This window comes from Pantherophis guttatus, chromosome 5, assembly GCF_059756535.1.
Source record: "Pantherophis guttatus breed Tessera chromosome 5, ASM5975653v1, whole genome shotgun sequence".
In the NCBI taxonomy this organism is placed as follows: Eukaryota; Metazoa; Chordata; class Lepidosauria; order Squamata; family Colubridae; genus Pantherophis; species Pantherophis guttatus.
In genome coordinates, this window is record NC_142067.1 from 41,576,263 (window position 1) to 41,593,838 (window position 17,576).

Below are 17,576 nucleotides of genomic sequence, written 5' to 3' on the forward strand. Positions count from 1 at the left end.
CTCTTGTAGTCATCCATTATGAGTAGGGTATACCTAGCTCTTCCTAAAGAGGGTGCTATAAAGCAATCAAGTCAGTGTGCACTAACTGCAAGACTCTGTTTGTTTGCCTTAAGCTTTTCTTATTCACAGGATACACCCCGGACTTTGACTCTTTACAAACAGCACAATCTAAGTACATCTTGCATTGCTTTAGTTTAAGTCCCTCAGCTAGGTCTGACATCTTCTGGAGTACTCTAAAACTTGCATGCCCCAATCTCCTGTGTAATAAATAGTGGTTTAACTCTACAAAAGAATATACATACCCCTACTAGACAAAGGTCAAACAATCAATCAGCAGCTACAGCAGGGAAGAACACAGAGAGAGATACACCCCAACAGGGTCTCTCTTATAATACAGACTCTTAAAGTGGTAACAGTCAAATAACTCTGCTGACTCATTCCTACCATTGAATCATCATTACAGCATTACAGCATTACAGTATCATGGCAGCTGGTCAGCTATTAAATCATCACTACCCTGACAAAAAAACCTATTGTAAATAAAACATTGTAAAATAATTTTATTTACAAATAAAACATTGTAAAAATGGACAGAAATTGTGAATTTGTGCTATCAAGGATAGCCTAAGACATTTTTGAAGAAAAGTAGCATATTAACCACTCTCCAGAATCATGGTAGAGGTTCATCTAAATCATTTTGGTCTCTTGGGCAGAAAATTCCATAAATGCTTCCATATATCCTGGCAACTAAATGAACACAATATTTTTTATGTCTTTCATAAAACTGCTGAGGCAAGCATTTATAAAAAGAGTTCAGCCAACATTAGACAAAATCCTTCAAATATTCAAAGAACTACGCAAATGCTTCAATTAGTAGTACATTTAGCATTTTGGGTTTTGAAAAACAGATATTATATCTGCAGTAATGAATTGTCCATTATTGTCCATTAGGACAACTGCAAAATGACAATGCAGTGACTTGTTGCCTTACCGCTAATTTATCTCTTTGCTAATTCTTTGTCCTCTGTTGTGATAACAACAACTAGATTGTTTCCAGGCAGCTGCCTTTCCCAGAAAAATTTCTAAAAGAAAAATGGAAAAACTTCCAGAAAAGAAGGTATCTAGCACAGACCATTATATAGATATTAGATTGTACAGAGATTAGCAGCATTCTGACAAAACAAACAGCAATGAAGATAAAATGAATGGAAGCATTTTTCCTTAGGAGTTTTTATTTATTTTTTTGAGTTTTTAATCAGCCTTTATTATTTGTATAAATAAATAAAGGTAGTAAAATATCTACAATAATTCTCCTTCCTCATCCTATTTTCCCCATAACGGAAACCCTTTGAGGTGAATTGGGCTGAAAGAGAGTGATTGGCCTAAAATCAGCCAGCCAGTTTTCATGATTAAGGTAGGCCTGGAGGTCACCATCTTCTGATTTCTAACCTGGTGCCTTAACCACTAGTTGATGTGATTGTTTTTATGAAAAACATTGTTTTTTTAATGGAAATGTTTACCAATATGTAAAGTAGTATCCTTAAAGTACGTTCCTTTTTGAAGCTTCCTTTTTGTAAGGAAGCTTCCTTCCTTACAAAAAGGAAAGAAAATCCTTGGACCTGCAGCCTATAGTAAATACAGTATTTCTAAGTTCCTGATTATTTTTCTAATAGACTTGTCTCTTCTCCATATGCTCATAAACATGTGACCAAGTTAGAAAAAAATAAACCTGTAGAATTTTAGCAAATAGAATGCATTTTTTAAGACTGAAGTTTTGAACATAATCAGCAGGGTCTGTCAACCTGTAGCAAATCTCCCTAAACTAGTCCTTGTCTGCCTACCATTTCCAGATAAAGTGTGTTGGAAAAGGATTCATAGCTACCATGACCAAAGGTGGCAGATTAGAGAAAAGTTTCCTTAAGTCTTAGCTAATAAATAATCAGTGTTGGTTAACACTGTGAGATCACATGCTTGATTTGAACTATATCAGTGGTGACTTGCGCCCAGTTTGGACCGGTTCGCATGAACTGGTAGTCTTCGCCCACTGACCTGGATGTCATCATAGGTGATCTGCACATGCACAGAAGCTTCTGTGCATGCGCAGAAGAGCACATGTGGGCACGATGCGAACTGATAGTAAAGGTAATTTAGTACACAATGCTGAATTTATGATTTAGCAGTATCCCTATACTGGTGTTCTTTCCATTTGTACAGGATGTGAATAAGCACATAAGCTTTACCTCCAGATTTTTTTCCTGAGATTGTCTATCCTCAGTGTGCTCAGTTGTAGAGAAATAAAAATCTATTCATTAGTGCTTGAGTAGAAGTGTCCATTACTCAAAAAACTCAAACAGTGACAATCAAGGATTGACGTGACAGGGATATTGAAGACAAAGCTTGCTTCTGCTATCTCTTCATTCTTTGTCAAAATATAATGAATAATAGCTCTCTTTCAAGAAAAAGAAACAAATATTAATTAATTTTTGAGCCAAGAGGCACTTAAAAAAATTTCCTTGCTTCATTTCTAAAACACATCTTCCATTCTAATATTATTTTAAAATTCAAACCTCATTGCTTCAAGAATTTATTTTCTGTCATTTGCCCTTAAGTATGGGTTGTGTTAATCCATATCTACATGGAATATATACTACTAGTATATACATTTATAGAAATTGTTTTCTCAGTTACAAAGCAATATTTCTTGCATTAAACATTTAGTTTTCCTTCCTTTAAATGTCTGTTTTGCATGCAACCTAGTCTTTTAGTGGTTGCAATTTCTGAGTTTGACTAATGAAAACTTAGGGCTTGCATGGTTGAGAAACAAATGCGTAATGACTGACTTGGCTTGCAAGAGTGGATAGACTTCCATTTTAGAACACATTTAAAGTCATTGGGATAACTCTATTTCTATTTTATCATCTCTTTTGTCCCATAGCGATTGCTGATATCTACTCGTATTAATGTCCAGTCCACAAAATGGGCAACTGCACTTCTAAACTGAATCTATGCTCCAAACCACAGAGGCAGTTTCTTTCCCATTTGTTGAAAAGCTTTACAAGCTCAAAGGCTTTCACTTTGGGGGAAGGACACACTTTAATTGCCAAATTACAGATTTTTATGTAGGCTATCTTTAATTCTGAGGCAAGCCTGTCCATCAAATGAAATTTCATATTCTTAGACCTAAATAATTCTTGGCATGTAAGAACTGAACACAGTTCCCAGGCTTCTTCCACAAAATTCCACTGCTGGAGACACCACTTTAAACTTAAGTTTCCCTCTATTGATATCCAAAAAATGGTCTGTACTTTGGGACACCTATCCATAGGAACTCAGCTCCCTCCATAGGTACTCATGATAAATTCACTCTCCTTGTCCATGACATCTCTTGATGACATTTACCCACTGCCCACAGACATTGGTTTATTGATGTAATATGTTTTAATATACTTTGATTCCATTATTTTACATTTCTTATTGAAATGTTATTACTTAACCTAGAAGTTTGAAAGCTTGCATATGCAAGTAGATAAACAGGTATCACTTCAGGGGGAAGGTAACAGTGTTCCACATGTCTCAGTGTATTATCATGCTGGCCACATGACCACAGAAATGTCTTCAGACAACAATGGCTCCCTCAACTAAGCACCAGAGATGACCAGTATTCCGTAGAGTCGGACACGACTGGTCAGGTGGAAATGTTATCACTTAACTACAGTTGGGCCCAGCAACTCTGTTGCTAAGCAATTTCATCATTAAGTGAAACAACATGTGACCACACAACTTATACCACCAGTTTCTCTTTTGCTGAAGCAAAACACCCATGTTTCTTAAGCACGTTGACAAATCACCTTGTCTTATGACTTACTGCTGGCTTCCCCATTGACTTTGCTGGAAGCTGGCTGTGAAGGTCTCAAATGGGGATCATATGGCTGTACAACTATCACACGTCATAAATAAATAAATGCAAAGCACCTAAATTACAATCAAGTGACACTGGGGATGCTGAGATGGCTGTAAGATTGAGAACAGGTCATAATCTACTTTTATATTCAAACAGTTCCTGAACAAGCCAGATGTACATACATAAATATACAAAATCATTATTTCTTATAAAGTCCATAAAATGTTCAATTGTTTAGAAAAGTCCTAAGGAAGCTATGGTTACTCCTGAAAGCTTAATGTTTTCCTAAAGTTGAAAATTATGTGAAGCATAATTAATTTTGTCCATAACTTTCTTAGTTTGAAGCAAAGGCTTGAAAACAGTACATTAAAAAATCATTTTTAACAATGTCAATGCATGTGTGTGATTTAATTTCAAATATAAATTTTGGATCCCCCCCAAAATATTCCCCAAATCAGGATGAAACAAAGTAATACTCAGATCAGGTTAAAACAAAAACAAAAACAGATCTATGGAATCATTTCCCATTTTCCAAGGAAATACTGAACTCTCTTATCAGTTTTTTGCGGAATGTAGGTATTAGTCATGGTGTGTTCAACAACATATATGAACACAGGTGTTTTTTAAAAAATATTTTTTGTTCATTCCCAGAAAGTGAGTTTTCAGCAAAGGCAGCAGCTCAAGATAAGAAACTGTTGAAAGCCATAAACACCCTCTTTACATTGACCATAGCAGAGTTAAAATACATGTGTAGTTTTCTGCGTCTGAAATCAAAAGGACTTAGAAATGTTAAATTTTATATCTCTGTAAACAAATGTTGTACTTTGAGTGTTCATCAAATTATTAAATTTTACCAATTTATTTAATTTTTTAGGGGCTTCTTCCAGCATCTCAATACTTTACCAACCACAGTATCCTACAAATTTTCTCAGAATTATGAACCATTATCTACTTGTGAGCATGTATACTCACAAGTAGATGTGAATAAAATTGAAGAATATGTTTAAAATTTCTGGAAGAGAAAAATAGGGCAGCATAGTAGTAATTGACCAGCAAAAAGCCATGGCAACTAGCAACCAAGACTATATATTTTGCAAGCTATTTCAAAAGTGTTTTAGTCCATTTAAGGCCTTTAAAAAAAAAAAACCTGGCTTTTTTTTTGTTGTTGTCTTAATTCTGGAACCCAGATAGGGTGGCCTTACCAGTGTTGGTCCCTCCTCAAGAAAGTGCTGTGAGCTACTGCTGTGGCCTTTAAGACATTATTAGTAACAATTTGTGCATGGCACTGAATTGAGAAACATTGTCCCTCTGATCTGCTATATGATTGGAAAACCCATGTTGGATTTCAGAATATATTCTACACAGGTGAAGATTGTTAGGGGAAAAAAACAGGTTTATACATCCAAAGGGCCTGGAAAAAAAATGGTTGTTTGTACCTCTTTCAGTCAGGATTCAGGCCTGTTTATTCTACTGAAGTGGCACTGACTGCACTTGTTGATGACCTCTGGTGGGCTGATAATGGGAGAGTGCATCCATCCTGGCCCATCTTGATCCTTTAGTAGTCTTCGACAGCATCAATCATAGTATTCTTCCAGTTCAGCTTAGGGCCGTGATGGCGAACCTATGGCACGGGTGCCACAGGTGGCACACATAGCCATATCTGTGGGCACACGATCATTGCCCTACCTCAGTCCAGCATGCATGTGCGTGCTGGCCAGCTGACTTTTGGGCCCTCTGGGCCCACTGGAAGCTGGGAAACGAGCTGTTTCAGGGCCTCCGGAGAGCCTCCGGGGGGGTGGGAAAGGCCATTTTCACCCTCCCCAGGCTCCTAGAAAGACTTTTGGAGCCCAGGGAGGGCAAAAAATGGGCCTACCGGGTCCACCGGGCCATTGCGTGCCAAAAGCAGGGGGAAAGCGGGGGGGGAATCACACATACCTGCGTGAGGGGACGGGGCGCATTGAATTATGGGTGTGGCCACTCGCACGTGCAATCCCCCCCTACTAGCCCCGCTTTTGGCACGCGACGGCAAAAAGGTTAGCCATCATTGGCTTAGGGGATTTGGAGTGGGAGATATCACATTATACTTGTTTTTCTCTTTTTTCTTAATCTTAGCCAGGATATTTATGGGAGAGTGAGTGACTTGTATTGTAACTCCATTTAGCTCTAGAAATTTTCCATTTTCAACTCTGCTTGGAATATATTTTTCCAGTCAGAGTTGGGACACAATTTGTAGATCCTTTTAGATGCATGAGTCCTACTTGAAGAACAGGTGGCAGCTGTGTTTGGGAGATCTTTGTACAGGTTCATCTTGTGCACATTTGAGTTGAAGTCTGCCAGGCTTAAAGTTGCCAAGGTTGGAAGCCCCTGCTCTAAAGGCCTAACTATTTCCCTTGGCTGTTTCTCCAGGCCAGAAGGCTAGGTGAATTCTGCTGCTAATGATGCAATTTTCTGTGATTAGGATTATTGTTTTTAATGTTGTGTTATAGGTTGTAGTTTTTAGGATTGCCAGGTCTGCTTCCAAAAAATAGCGGACAAACGGGGGGGGGGGTGTTAAGTAGTAAAAAAATAAAAAAAAATTACAATTAAATTATATATTTTCTTACAAACATTTTAACACGTATTAAAATAATCATTTCAAAACTTTACTTAAAATTCAAAACATCAAATATATTATAATAATATGTAAAATATTAAATTACATTTTACTTTGCTGTCGTGTGTTTTTTTTATTTGACTGCGCAGCTTTGATCAATTCTTTGTGTTTAAGGAATAATTCTTTAATTTCAGTACAAGGTTGAGAAATATTAAAAAATATACAAAGTTCACTTCGAACTGATACAAGCAGTCAGTTACGTTCGTCAGTCCACAAATTTCCCATGATGCTGAAAATTCGTTCAACGTTTGCATTTGATACCGGAATTGATGCCAATACTGGAACAGTTTCAGTAAACTCGGAGCTGGCTCTTTCTTGAAAAAGTACGTCCACTTATCAAGGGATGAATCGCCCTGCAGATGAACATAAACTTCTTCTAAGGCAGAAATTTCATCGAAGAGAGTGTTGGGTGGAAGTTCTTCTCTCCGGTGATAAGTTCTTCTCTGGTGATAATAACCAGATGTTCGTCATTTCTTCTAAAGTTGGAGGATTATTGCAATCAATTAGATTGAAACAATTTAGCGTCTCATATACTGAATCAGTGAAATTATACCATTTTTCTAGGTACGCAATGGCTCTTTGATACATGTTGATGGCTTCTTTCTTGAACTTTTCCATGGCATTCTCAGGCAAATGTTTTTTATGTAAGGCAAATAAAACTTTCATTCCAAAAAACTGCTTATCATATTTTTTTTGCAAAGAATCACGCAGCTTACACATGATAATGTGAAGATCACATGCAAGAATTTTCTTGCTTTCCAGCTTCAGTAGGGTGTCTTGCATTATTGACATGAAGAAGTGCGTGAAATATAAATACATTATATACATTCTCTATATAAATAAATTCTGAAATTGTTGGTTCATCGTCCTTTGCGAGTTCATTTTCCTGATCCGAAATAAGGTTCCAAATAACCTTATGGCACTCATTAGATCCAAGGGAAATAAAATACGATTTTAGAGGTATCCAGTTTAAAAGAAGTCTTTCGACCGCTTTAAACAAACTTAACCAACGTGTTGGAACATGGCGCAAAACTTCATGGAATTCTGACTCGCAAAACTCAAAAAATGATTTCAACTCTTCTCGTTTCTTCGCAGAATTAGAAAATTTGGCAAAAACCTTCAGCACTACATTTTCAATATCAAAAGATAACTGCTTTAATGCATTTTTTGCACTGTTGTGTAAAATGTGATTATTGGAATGAGCATTCAATCTTTGTCTCATTCTAACTTATGAAAAAAAAGACAAAACATGATTCTCCTATCCTTATTTTCTTACACTGTACAGCTTTAGATTACGTACCATTTCATCATAAAGCTTTTGAATAAAAAAAAATGTCCACATTTGTGAAAAAAAATAGTGAACATAATGTGAAAAAAGTGGACTGTCCGCTCAAATAGTGGACACCTGGCAACCCTAGTAGTTTTTGTTTTAATTTTTTCACATCGCCCAGAATCACTGTTGTCAAAAGGGTAGCCATGTCATAAATAATTAAAATAAATAAAAAGCTTATTTCAATACCTCATCCGCTTTCTTTCCAATATAGAAGGGAATCCAATAGATGGATATACATGACAAATCCCAAGGCTTAAACAACATTTTGGAATATATTTTAACTGATTTGTTGTATTATCTTGAATCAGTCTAGCTGATCATTTCAATAATGAATCATACCTTGGATGGGGGCCATCTCTAAAGGCTCCATTTCCTTTTCCTAAGATAGAGAGAATTGGCAAAATATTTTGCAAGCAAAATATGCCACTTTGAAAAGTCTTTGTGCACTATCCAAAGGTGAGTTCTGACTTTATTAATCCATGGTTACAATGCTGCCTAAAACAGAACAATTATCCTGTTATATAACAGAACTATCTCAGAATGGGATTTACTTCTAATGAGCAAAATGAAATACATTTTACTTCACATTTTTAGTCTACTGTATAGAAAGACTTAGCCATATAACTATCATTTGGGGTTCCTGCAAATTTAATCACTATTTCTAATCTCAAGCAGTTATTCGACAGGAATATTCTGTTGGGCATGAGCTTGAACTGAAACAGAGATTATATGGCAAAATATACACTGATAGTTAGAAATTCCCCGAAAGCCTCTTTTAAACTGCAAAGAGATATGAGTGAGTGTCTGAGGTTATTTAAGAAGTAGACAGAAGAGGTATTTATCTTTTCTATTCCCTTTCTAGCACAAAAAAGGAACAAAACTAAAAAGTCAGTCAAAAACAAGACAGCGCATACATACAACATTTAATATACTTGATTCAGCGGTTAAATCCGGCTGGATCTATCAAGATTGCGTGAACTGGTAGGGTCAGCGGCAGGAGGCTCTGCCCATCTTCCGGGACATCATTACATCCCATTTTTGACCCTCTGATCATGCGCAGAAGGCTCTGCACATGCGCAGAAGAGGCGCACATGCTCATATTTCTGAACCAGTAGCGAAGGTAAGTGCATTTCACTGCTGACTTAATTGTATAGCCTGCATGAAGGTTTACAGAGTAAGATATAAAAGTATCTTGCATAACTTTAGACTAGACAAACTATAAAGTTTCCTGTTTCAATCACAATAGTTGTGTTGAATTATAAACAATGATTCCTTAATCTCTTTCATTCGATGACTGTACAATCCTTACCATTGTATTATAGTATTTTACAGGCCATTTTTGTAAAAATTATCATTATAAAAACTATTTATGTACTATTATCTCTGTGGCTCTGTGTGTATAGCCAATTTGGTCTAGTGGTTAAGGCACCAGGCTAGAAACTGGGAGACTGTGCGTTCTAGTCCCACTTTAGACATGAAAGCTGATTGGGTGACTTGGGCCACACATTTTCTCTCAGCTCAACTCATTCCACAGTTATTGTGGGAAAAATAGGAGAGAAAGGGAATATTGGATATGTTTGCTGCTTTGAGTTATTTATAAAAATAATAAATGTGATAAATAAATAAATTCAATTTGGTTTTATTTGGATGCATACTAGATTGTAATCTTAATCTTCCATTAATGACTCAAAAAGATGTTAATTCTACTCCTTACATGCACATGAAGAGATTAATTAGGGAAAACAGCTAGTATGCATTTTATACATGTTGTCTGAGTGTTCTGGGAGTTGTAGTCCAATACACATGTAAGAACTGAGATGATATAGGACTGTTCTCTGGTATGTCACACAATTTTTATGTCCTGTTATTAATATAACCATGACTGGATATATGATGATACAAGCATTATCATAGATTCCAGAGAAGCTTTTACATAAATGTGATTGGCAGCCTCATGTTTTTTTAAATACTCTGTCTTCTCCTCTACCAATAAATGTAGATAAACAATTATAGTGAAAACAGAAAGCTTCAAAGTATGGTCTAGCATTTTTTTAAAAGAATAATTAATATATATAAAATACTGTCTGATTTATCAAGAAGCCGTTTTCAACATACAAGCTAACACTGATTAAAAAAAATGCTACTAACTCAGAAAGAAGATGTGGACATACAGCTTTTAAATGTCATTTTTATATTGCTCTGTCTTTCAAAACATTTCCCTTCAAGCATTCAAAGCAGGATTTTTCTTCTCATTTAATATCAAAAGAGGTACATGGATAAGAGCAGTCTGCCCTTACTTCAGCTTACACCCCAATTACCTTTTATCCAACTTCTTTTCCTCGCAGACCAGCAATTATATTAGATGTGAACAAAGCTAGACCTTTTTTTGGATACCCGAATAAAGCTTTCGTATTTAATTATCCTAAAGGATATCTCTTGATTATACTTATTGATCCAGAGAAAAATATTAGATATCCTCAGTTTGATGAGTAGTGATGTTCAACTTTTTTTTTTCTTCCTAGCATTTCCTGGGATGTGCAGAAGTGGTGGGATTCAGCCAGTTCGCACCACTTCGAGAGATCCGGTTGTTAACTTTCTGAGCAGTTTGGTGAGCTGGTTGTTGGAAGAAATCATTAGGGCAGAGAACCAGTTGTTTAATTATTTGAATCCCACCACTGGATGTGCAGGATCTCCTCTTTTGGGGAATCAACCAAATGATGATCTGTTTGTTGCAACAGGAACTGACCGGCTTGTTGCCTGAGCTTGATGTCCGAGTGACTGGCTCAAAATTATGGAGCTGGCTTTTCATTCCTAAGGCAAGGCTAGAAACCACAGTCTCCTGGTTTCTAGCCAGATGCTTTAACCATTAGACCAAACTGGCTGTCCTATACATATTTATATATAATTCCAAATCAGTTACAGAGAATTACATTCTTAATACCATTTTCTTAATTTTATTCCTTCAATAACAACCCTGTGTGATAGACTAAACTGAGAGAATTATGAGCCAGATTTTAGCCATTTTGTACTTTTCACCCATTTAATATTTTTGGTGGCCCTCCACACTGTTTTAGACATGCTTGCACAGTAATAAGCACAAGAAGTTACTCTACAAACCATTTATCCAGCTCAAATGATAAATAAAAGTCATAAAGCTACGATGTTACTCTGGCATCAGAGTAAAGCAGGTAACTCTGCTTTGACTGGCTGGGAGGGCTAAAGCTGGGTCAGGCGATCATAACAAGCAGGGTTGAAAAATAACAGACCAGACAGATTTAACTTTGTTTTCATTTAAATTTGCTTTGATTTAAGTTTGGATTTTGCTGCCTACATGATATATATCAGATCTGAGAAATGTTTGTTTTACTGATAAGACATGCTTGTTAGGGAGACATCTGCTTGTTTTGATAACCTCTAAGACCATAGGATCCTTGCTTGAAATTTTAGGTATAACTGTTGTGATTTGATGGGGGGGGGGGGACGGAGAGTTGCACCTGCTTTGAGGAACACCAGTGCCTATTTTGCAAAGAAAAAAATTGTTCTTATCTCCACCCTCATGTTTTTTATTCATTGGTCTACAGTTCCTGGGACAACAGGATGATTGCCTCAACATTATCCAGTAAACCTCTATGGCTAATGGTATTTGAACTGAGTTAACAGCTTTACCACCATCACTACAAAACAGAGAGATAAATACAGACATCATACCCCAATGTGCATACACAATGATATATTTTGCATTTGTAATCATGATATACATGATAATTTTCACATTATTTCAGAACAACGTGTGAAAAGATTTTGCCATAATACTTTGAACTAAAATACTATGTATCCTGAATGTAAAATATCCAGCCTCAAGATATTCAAAACTATTTAATATAAATCTTAGGAGAGATTTAACAGTTTTCAAAAAAAATTCCTAAACTCCTTTTAAATTATTGGATTTCAGAATTATTGGACATCAAAAAATACACTAAAAATAAGTTTAATATATAATGGTTGATAGCCTTTTTTAAAAACAAAACTACATTTTAAAAACATCTGTTAGTAAGTTGAAAGTAGTTAAGATGATCTTTTGTACAAATAATTAATTTCCCTTTTAATGTAATATTATCACCTTGTAATAAAACCCAAACAAAAAAAAATAGAATGAAATGCTCATTCTTTCAAAAACCAGGCAGAGATCATATAAAAAGAGTGCTTATTATCACATTTGTTGCTTTGCACATGTAAACGGTATGTCTGCACAAGAGATATACTGAAATTCCTCATCAAAGTGAATACAAAGTACAGGTTGCAAAAGATTACAAAACACTGAGAACTGAAAGAAATGGCTAGGATGGAATAAGTTTTTCTTTATCACAATCCAAAAAACCTAAGATTGGTAAATTCCAGCTCAACCCTGACAAATAAACTGCCACCGTTCTCTCTCCAATGTAATACGAGTGAGTGAGTAAGTGAATGAGAGAGAGAGAGAATGAAAGGGAAGGAATCAGTAGGAGTTCAGGTATTAAAAACAGAAGTGGTAGCTCTTTTGGAAGGAAGCTGCACAGACCCTTTTTAAAGCTTGACATACCTGGAATTAATGAATGCCAGTGGGCTTTGCTGACAGGAACATTGATAGAAAAACAACTGTTGATGTCTGGACTATCACATAGCAAAACACATAACTGTTTCTCAAAGTAAGGCAAAAAGACCCTCTGGTACTGCAGGTCAAAACAGACACCTGCTTGGCAGTAAATCTCCTTGAATTCATCCTTTACGGCTGAGCTATAAAATAAGCAGAATTCAAAGCTGGGGAAACTAAAAACCACATCTGAAGAATGAAGGATTAAAAAATAGTGGTCATTCATGGTCTACATCCTTCCACCTGCTTCCCACAGAGTCCAGCTAGACTCCCACAGTCATTGTAGAGCCTTTTTTCCTGATTCAGTTTGGTATTCCCACCTGAAGGGGAGGGACATAAGGCAAGACTTCCATACCACTTAGTAATTTCATAGGAAAGAGAGTTTTGGCTGGTATCCTTTATTATGTCATCATTCCACAACACAAGGAGAGCATCACTTAAAGCAGTTCTCAATTCTGCACCACAATTAAAAATAGAAAATTGTAATATAATATAGAAAATGCTATATTGCAACTGGTCATCCAGTATTTCAGTAGCCTAGCTATTTCTCTGATTACTGATAGAAGCTTCATGAATTCCTTAACAGACATTCTGGAACTTCCCTCTGCTACAGCATTACAAGAAGATAGGTATTGTTTGGGTAAGTGGAAAGCAAAATCATGCAGTTGTGGGCTCAACAGTGTCCCACTGAGTAGCATGCATGTCTCACCTCCAAGCTCTGTCGACTCATTCCAGACCAATGAAATGATCCTCACAGTGGCATCTCCAGTAAGCACCAGGCTTGGAATTCCCTAAAGAAAAGTGTGTGATAGTCCAAGCTGCAAGGAGGGACACCTCTGTAAACAGCCTCTGAAGTGAAGTGAAGTGTAACAGCAAAAGCAGCTGAGATGACTCTGGCACAGCAATGCAGCCAGCACTTGTGCTGCTTTTATTGTTTAATAGGAAAGCCAAAATAGACACTGGCACTGCCATCTGCTGGCTCTTTAAACCATTGCTTGATTAAATTTGATAGACACCTAAGTAATTCATTGTTCCATAGAGCACTTTTATGACAGCAAAGGCAACTTTTCCCCTTACCTTTCAAGATTCCTCAAAATGAACCATGCCAGATAGCAGATAATAAATGTGCATTACTAACTACAACCATTTAGTGTCACCGATTTAATAAAATGTCATGTCCCACTGTAATCAAATCTATATTATAATCTGTTAACACACAATCCAAAGCCAACGTTCTGAAAAATATAACTTCTGTGAAAGTAATGTATAGATTACTTGGAACAGTATTAACATATTTCACACATTTTTCCCACGAGATCGTCTGATGAAGTGAGATATCACCAAAATTGTAGGGATGTTTTTATTTACCCTTATTTAAACTGTGGAGATTTTGAGCTTTTAAGGCAAAGGCTACACTGCAAGAAGCTGGCATTTTGGTTTCAGCGTTATAGCTTCAGAAACTGCAAAGACTATGGGCAAGAGGTGGCCCATCCTTATTAAAACAGAGGAGACTGGGAAGTTATATTTTCTTTAGTTAATCATTTAACTATACTAACCACAGCAGCATATACAAAACACCAGTCACATATTTCCCAAATAATCTCCACAAAACAGTACTTTCATATAGGTGTGTATGTTATAGGTGTGTGTACCCGGACACCTGTGTTTGTGCAAATGAAGCTATTGAAAGTACCTTGTTTTCTCTCTACAATTTAATCTTCATCAGTTTGCTAATGGATTCTTTTTGTCTGCATCCAAACTGGCAGACTTGCATGCATAACGTCGTTGTCTTATAAATGTTTCAGGCAGTCCAAAACAAAATAATAAATTTCTTTATTTTCTAATGCCCTGTTTATTACTCTGTCAAATCCCATTTTGTATATATTTATCACCAGGGATGGGAAGGTATGCTACTGAGCCTTTTGATTTTATATTAACAGCTGAACATCAATGGTGTTTTTATTTATTCCACCAGTAGCAGCAAAAAAAAATCTTGGGTATCCATTGAGAAAGTTTGTATTCAGTCTTCTTTTAGCAAATTCATAAATGCAACCCAAAGATTAACTTCCTGTTCAAAATTAAATGTTTCTTTACACCTAAGATTTTAGATGGATGATTCCTATTGCTCTAATTGAAGAAAGCAGCTGTTTTTCCTTGGTATTTTAAGAGTTTTTACACTGAGTTTTACACTGTCTACAAATAGATTTTGAGGAAGAAAGAGGGAGGGAAAGAGATTGAAGCATCTACTTAGTCACAGCTATTAGAAGCATGTATTTATTTAACCAAGACTGCTTCACTTAATTGTTATTATTTTGTTTGTTAAAAACTGAGGTTATGCTTCAGATATTTAAATTTCTAGTGGATTTGATCTCAATCCAGAATTTAGATTTTCTGATCTCTTTGAGGCACCTGTTAGGAGGCTAACTATCTTTTTGTCAATTTCTATCTATTTTTTTTTCTGTCTTTTTGAAAGACAGCCGTAATAGGTACCTGTGATAGAACTTTCAGAAGACATTACTCACAATCTATTATATTCATCACCTTTTCTTGCTTCTCATTTCTGGTTCAAATATAAGTCACTCTTGCCTCCCTGAAGTTTTTCCTGGTTTTGTGCTAGACTTGTTCACAATCATCTCCCATGCCTATTTTCACAAGTGTTCTTAAGACCAACACTACAAAAAGCTGCAGTTATATCAGCAGCAAAATGGTACAGATGGGCAGCAGAGTGAAATATTTGTCCTACATTCACACTATATCTTTCAGAGCCATTGCCATCAGATGAGGTAAAAGAGGATAAAGAATGAATGTGAGTTATAGCATTCATCTCAGGTTTCAACATATGTTGGACCAGCCCTGTATGTAGGCCTAGGTGTGGTAACCCTCTCAATCTGTCCCTTTAAATTTTATAGGGCTTTTATTAATTTTATTATGCATTGCAAAGGTAAAGTAATATGAAGCTGCAATATTTGCAAAATGAGGCTAGTTTGTATGGTTGGTACCTGTTTTCTTGTGTTTTAATGGTTATTTCTTGTTTATTTTGTTTGTTAATATTTTCTTCCATGTTAAAAGTATAAATAGTGAATGGGAGATGTACATTTCCCTCCTTTCTCCTTCTTCAATGTTAGAGGATTTTAAGTGGCTTCTCTAATTTCTAAATATCACAGAGAAACCCTGAGAGTGTCTAAAACTTGCAGGCTGTTCTAATATCTCTTCTACAGATATTCTAGGTTGTTCTAAATTTATATACTGCTGCCTAATGCTGTTTGAGTCATGTGCATAAACTAGAAATCAAGCTGGCTTCAAAAGGCTTAATAGCATAACTCTTTGGTTTTGACCATTGTGAGGACCTGGTCTGCATCATGCTTACCATGGGTCCTGACTGGTGTCATCCATCTTTCTTTGCCTTTCCTATTCTATGATTGTGTTTCCCATCACTTTTGCCTATTGATGATCCAAGAAAAGAAGGAAGGGAAAACTTACTTTGGAAACATCCAAGATCCCAATTATAAATGACTTGAATTTCATATTTACTGAACAATAAGTTTTTCAATGTATATACCATGAACATTAAGGCAAATACTGATCTTGATAAGTGTGGAGGAAGAATGGAAACCATTTCATTTGCCCTGTGTTTTAAGCAAAAACTCTCATATGAATTAGTATATATCTGCAGGGAGGGATCGACCACTGTTACTAATTTTCTATTCATTTTGAATTCTGCTTCAAATATGTCTACAGAATCACATTTATGTTCTATCCAGAACAGATTTTCTTGAGTTTTTCCTTCTTCTAGATATCATGTAGTTCCTTCTGTTTAGCCTCAAAACAGAATTTCAGAGGGACAGATTTTTGACCATGCTCTGATCATTACACTTCGATATTAACCACAACATTGAGACAATAGGACACATTGTTTCATCTTATGCTTTGATTAGAAGTTCTAATGCAAGAGATACATGTAACTCAAAGTTGAACTGTGGAGTCATTGAGATTGATTTTTTGCTTGCAGATGTTTTATTACCCAACTCAGTAATAAATGTCACCCAACTCGGTAACATCATCATATGAGTAAGTGTGGGGATTGCTGTGTATTATATATAGTAGCTTGCCCTTGCAGTTTTGGTGTGGGTGTGGTTTTCTCATTGGTAGTTCCTTGTTTAGGATATTGTTTTTCACTTGATTGTTTGCCTGGTGTAAATCCCTGGTTGTTTGAGTATTGGTGTTAAAAAGGACATGTTCTGGTCTTTTTTATTTCCTTAGCTTTTTATTGTCTCATTTGAATGATGTATAAATATGGTTTATTTCTACAGTTCTTTTAATAGGTGATTTGTCTAAATGCCAAACTTCCAGCAATTCCCTAGCATTTCTGTATGGAACTTGGTCTAGGATGCTTACAGATTCCCAGTTGAAACTGTAGTGGAACCTGTCTAAGTCTGTTTCAATTGGGAGACTGAAAAATGGAAAATTGAGAAATATTTTCTTGGAAGCTTCGTTTAGTTCTTTTTTATGTTTGTGTTAGAATTTTCTTTTCTTTAAAGAAAACTTGAGAGTGTAACCAGCGGTCCTAGAAAAAACATCAAGGGAGGGGTTACAATATATGGACGTGAGAAGCGGGACTGTGTGCTTTCAGTGGAAGGATAGAAGGTTTCACGGGCTGGGTTACATCATGGGACACCATTAGGAACGGGATAGTCATGGTTACTAATAAAGGATAGCTGAAGATAACATGGAACATTTGGGAAATGCGGGGGTTTTTTTCTTTAAAAAAAATAAGTTAAGAGAGTAGGAGTACTTTCTCTACTATTTTCCTATTTTCCTACAGCAGAACATAGTGCTACATAAAGTAAAAAAAGAGGAAAGAATGCAGAATGATGTGTAGAAGAAAGGAATTTGTGATTCAGGAGGAGGAGGAGGAGGATGTTAAGAGCTGTATGAATCTCTTGGGCAGACCAGTGAGGAGAAAACAACCCCTTATTCAATAAATGTGTGGGAGTGAGAAGAGAACAAGGGAGAGACAGGGAGAAAGGAGATTCTCCCCCCCCCATCATTTTCTTTTGTC

General features: G+C 36.2%; 1 protein-coding gene across 3 annotated transcripts in view; it reads right to left on the reverse strand.

The window, feature by feature from the left end:
• The window catches only part of HTR1F (5-hydroxytryptamine receptor 1F), a 115,487-nt gene extending 102,049 nt beyond the window's left edge, over positions 1 to 13,438 (reverse strand). The window contains exon 1 of one of the 3 annotated variants that reach the window (XM_060686334.2): positions 13,227 to 13,438. The gene's annotated coding sequence lies outside the window, so the exon portion shown is untranslated. Of the gene's footprint in view, positions 1 to 12,466; positions 12,828 to 13,226 lie in introns of those variants that run through there. The other 2 variants (XM_060686332.2, XM_087894999.1) reach the window with 2 other exon arrangements.
• Positions 13,439 to 17,576: the final 4,138 nt, after the last annotated feature.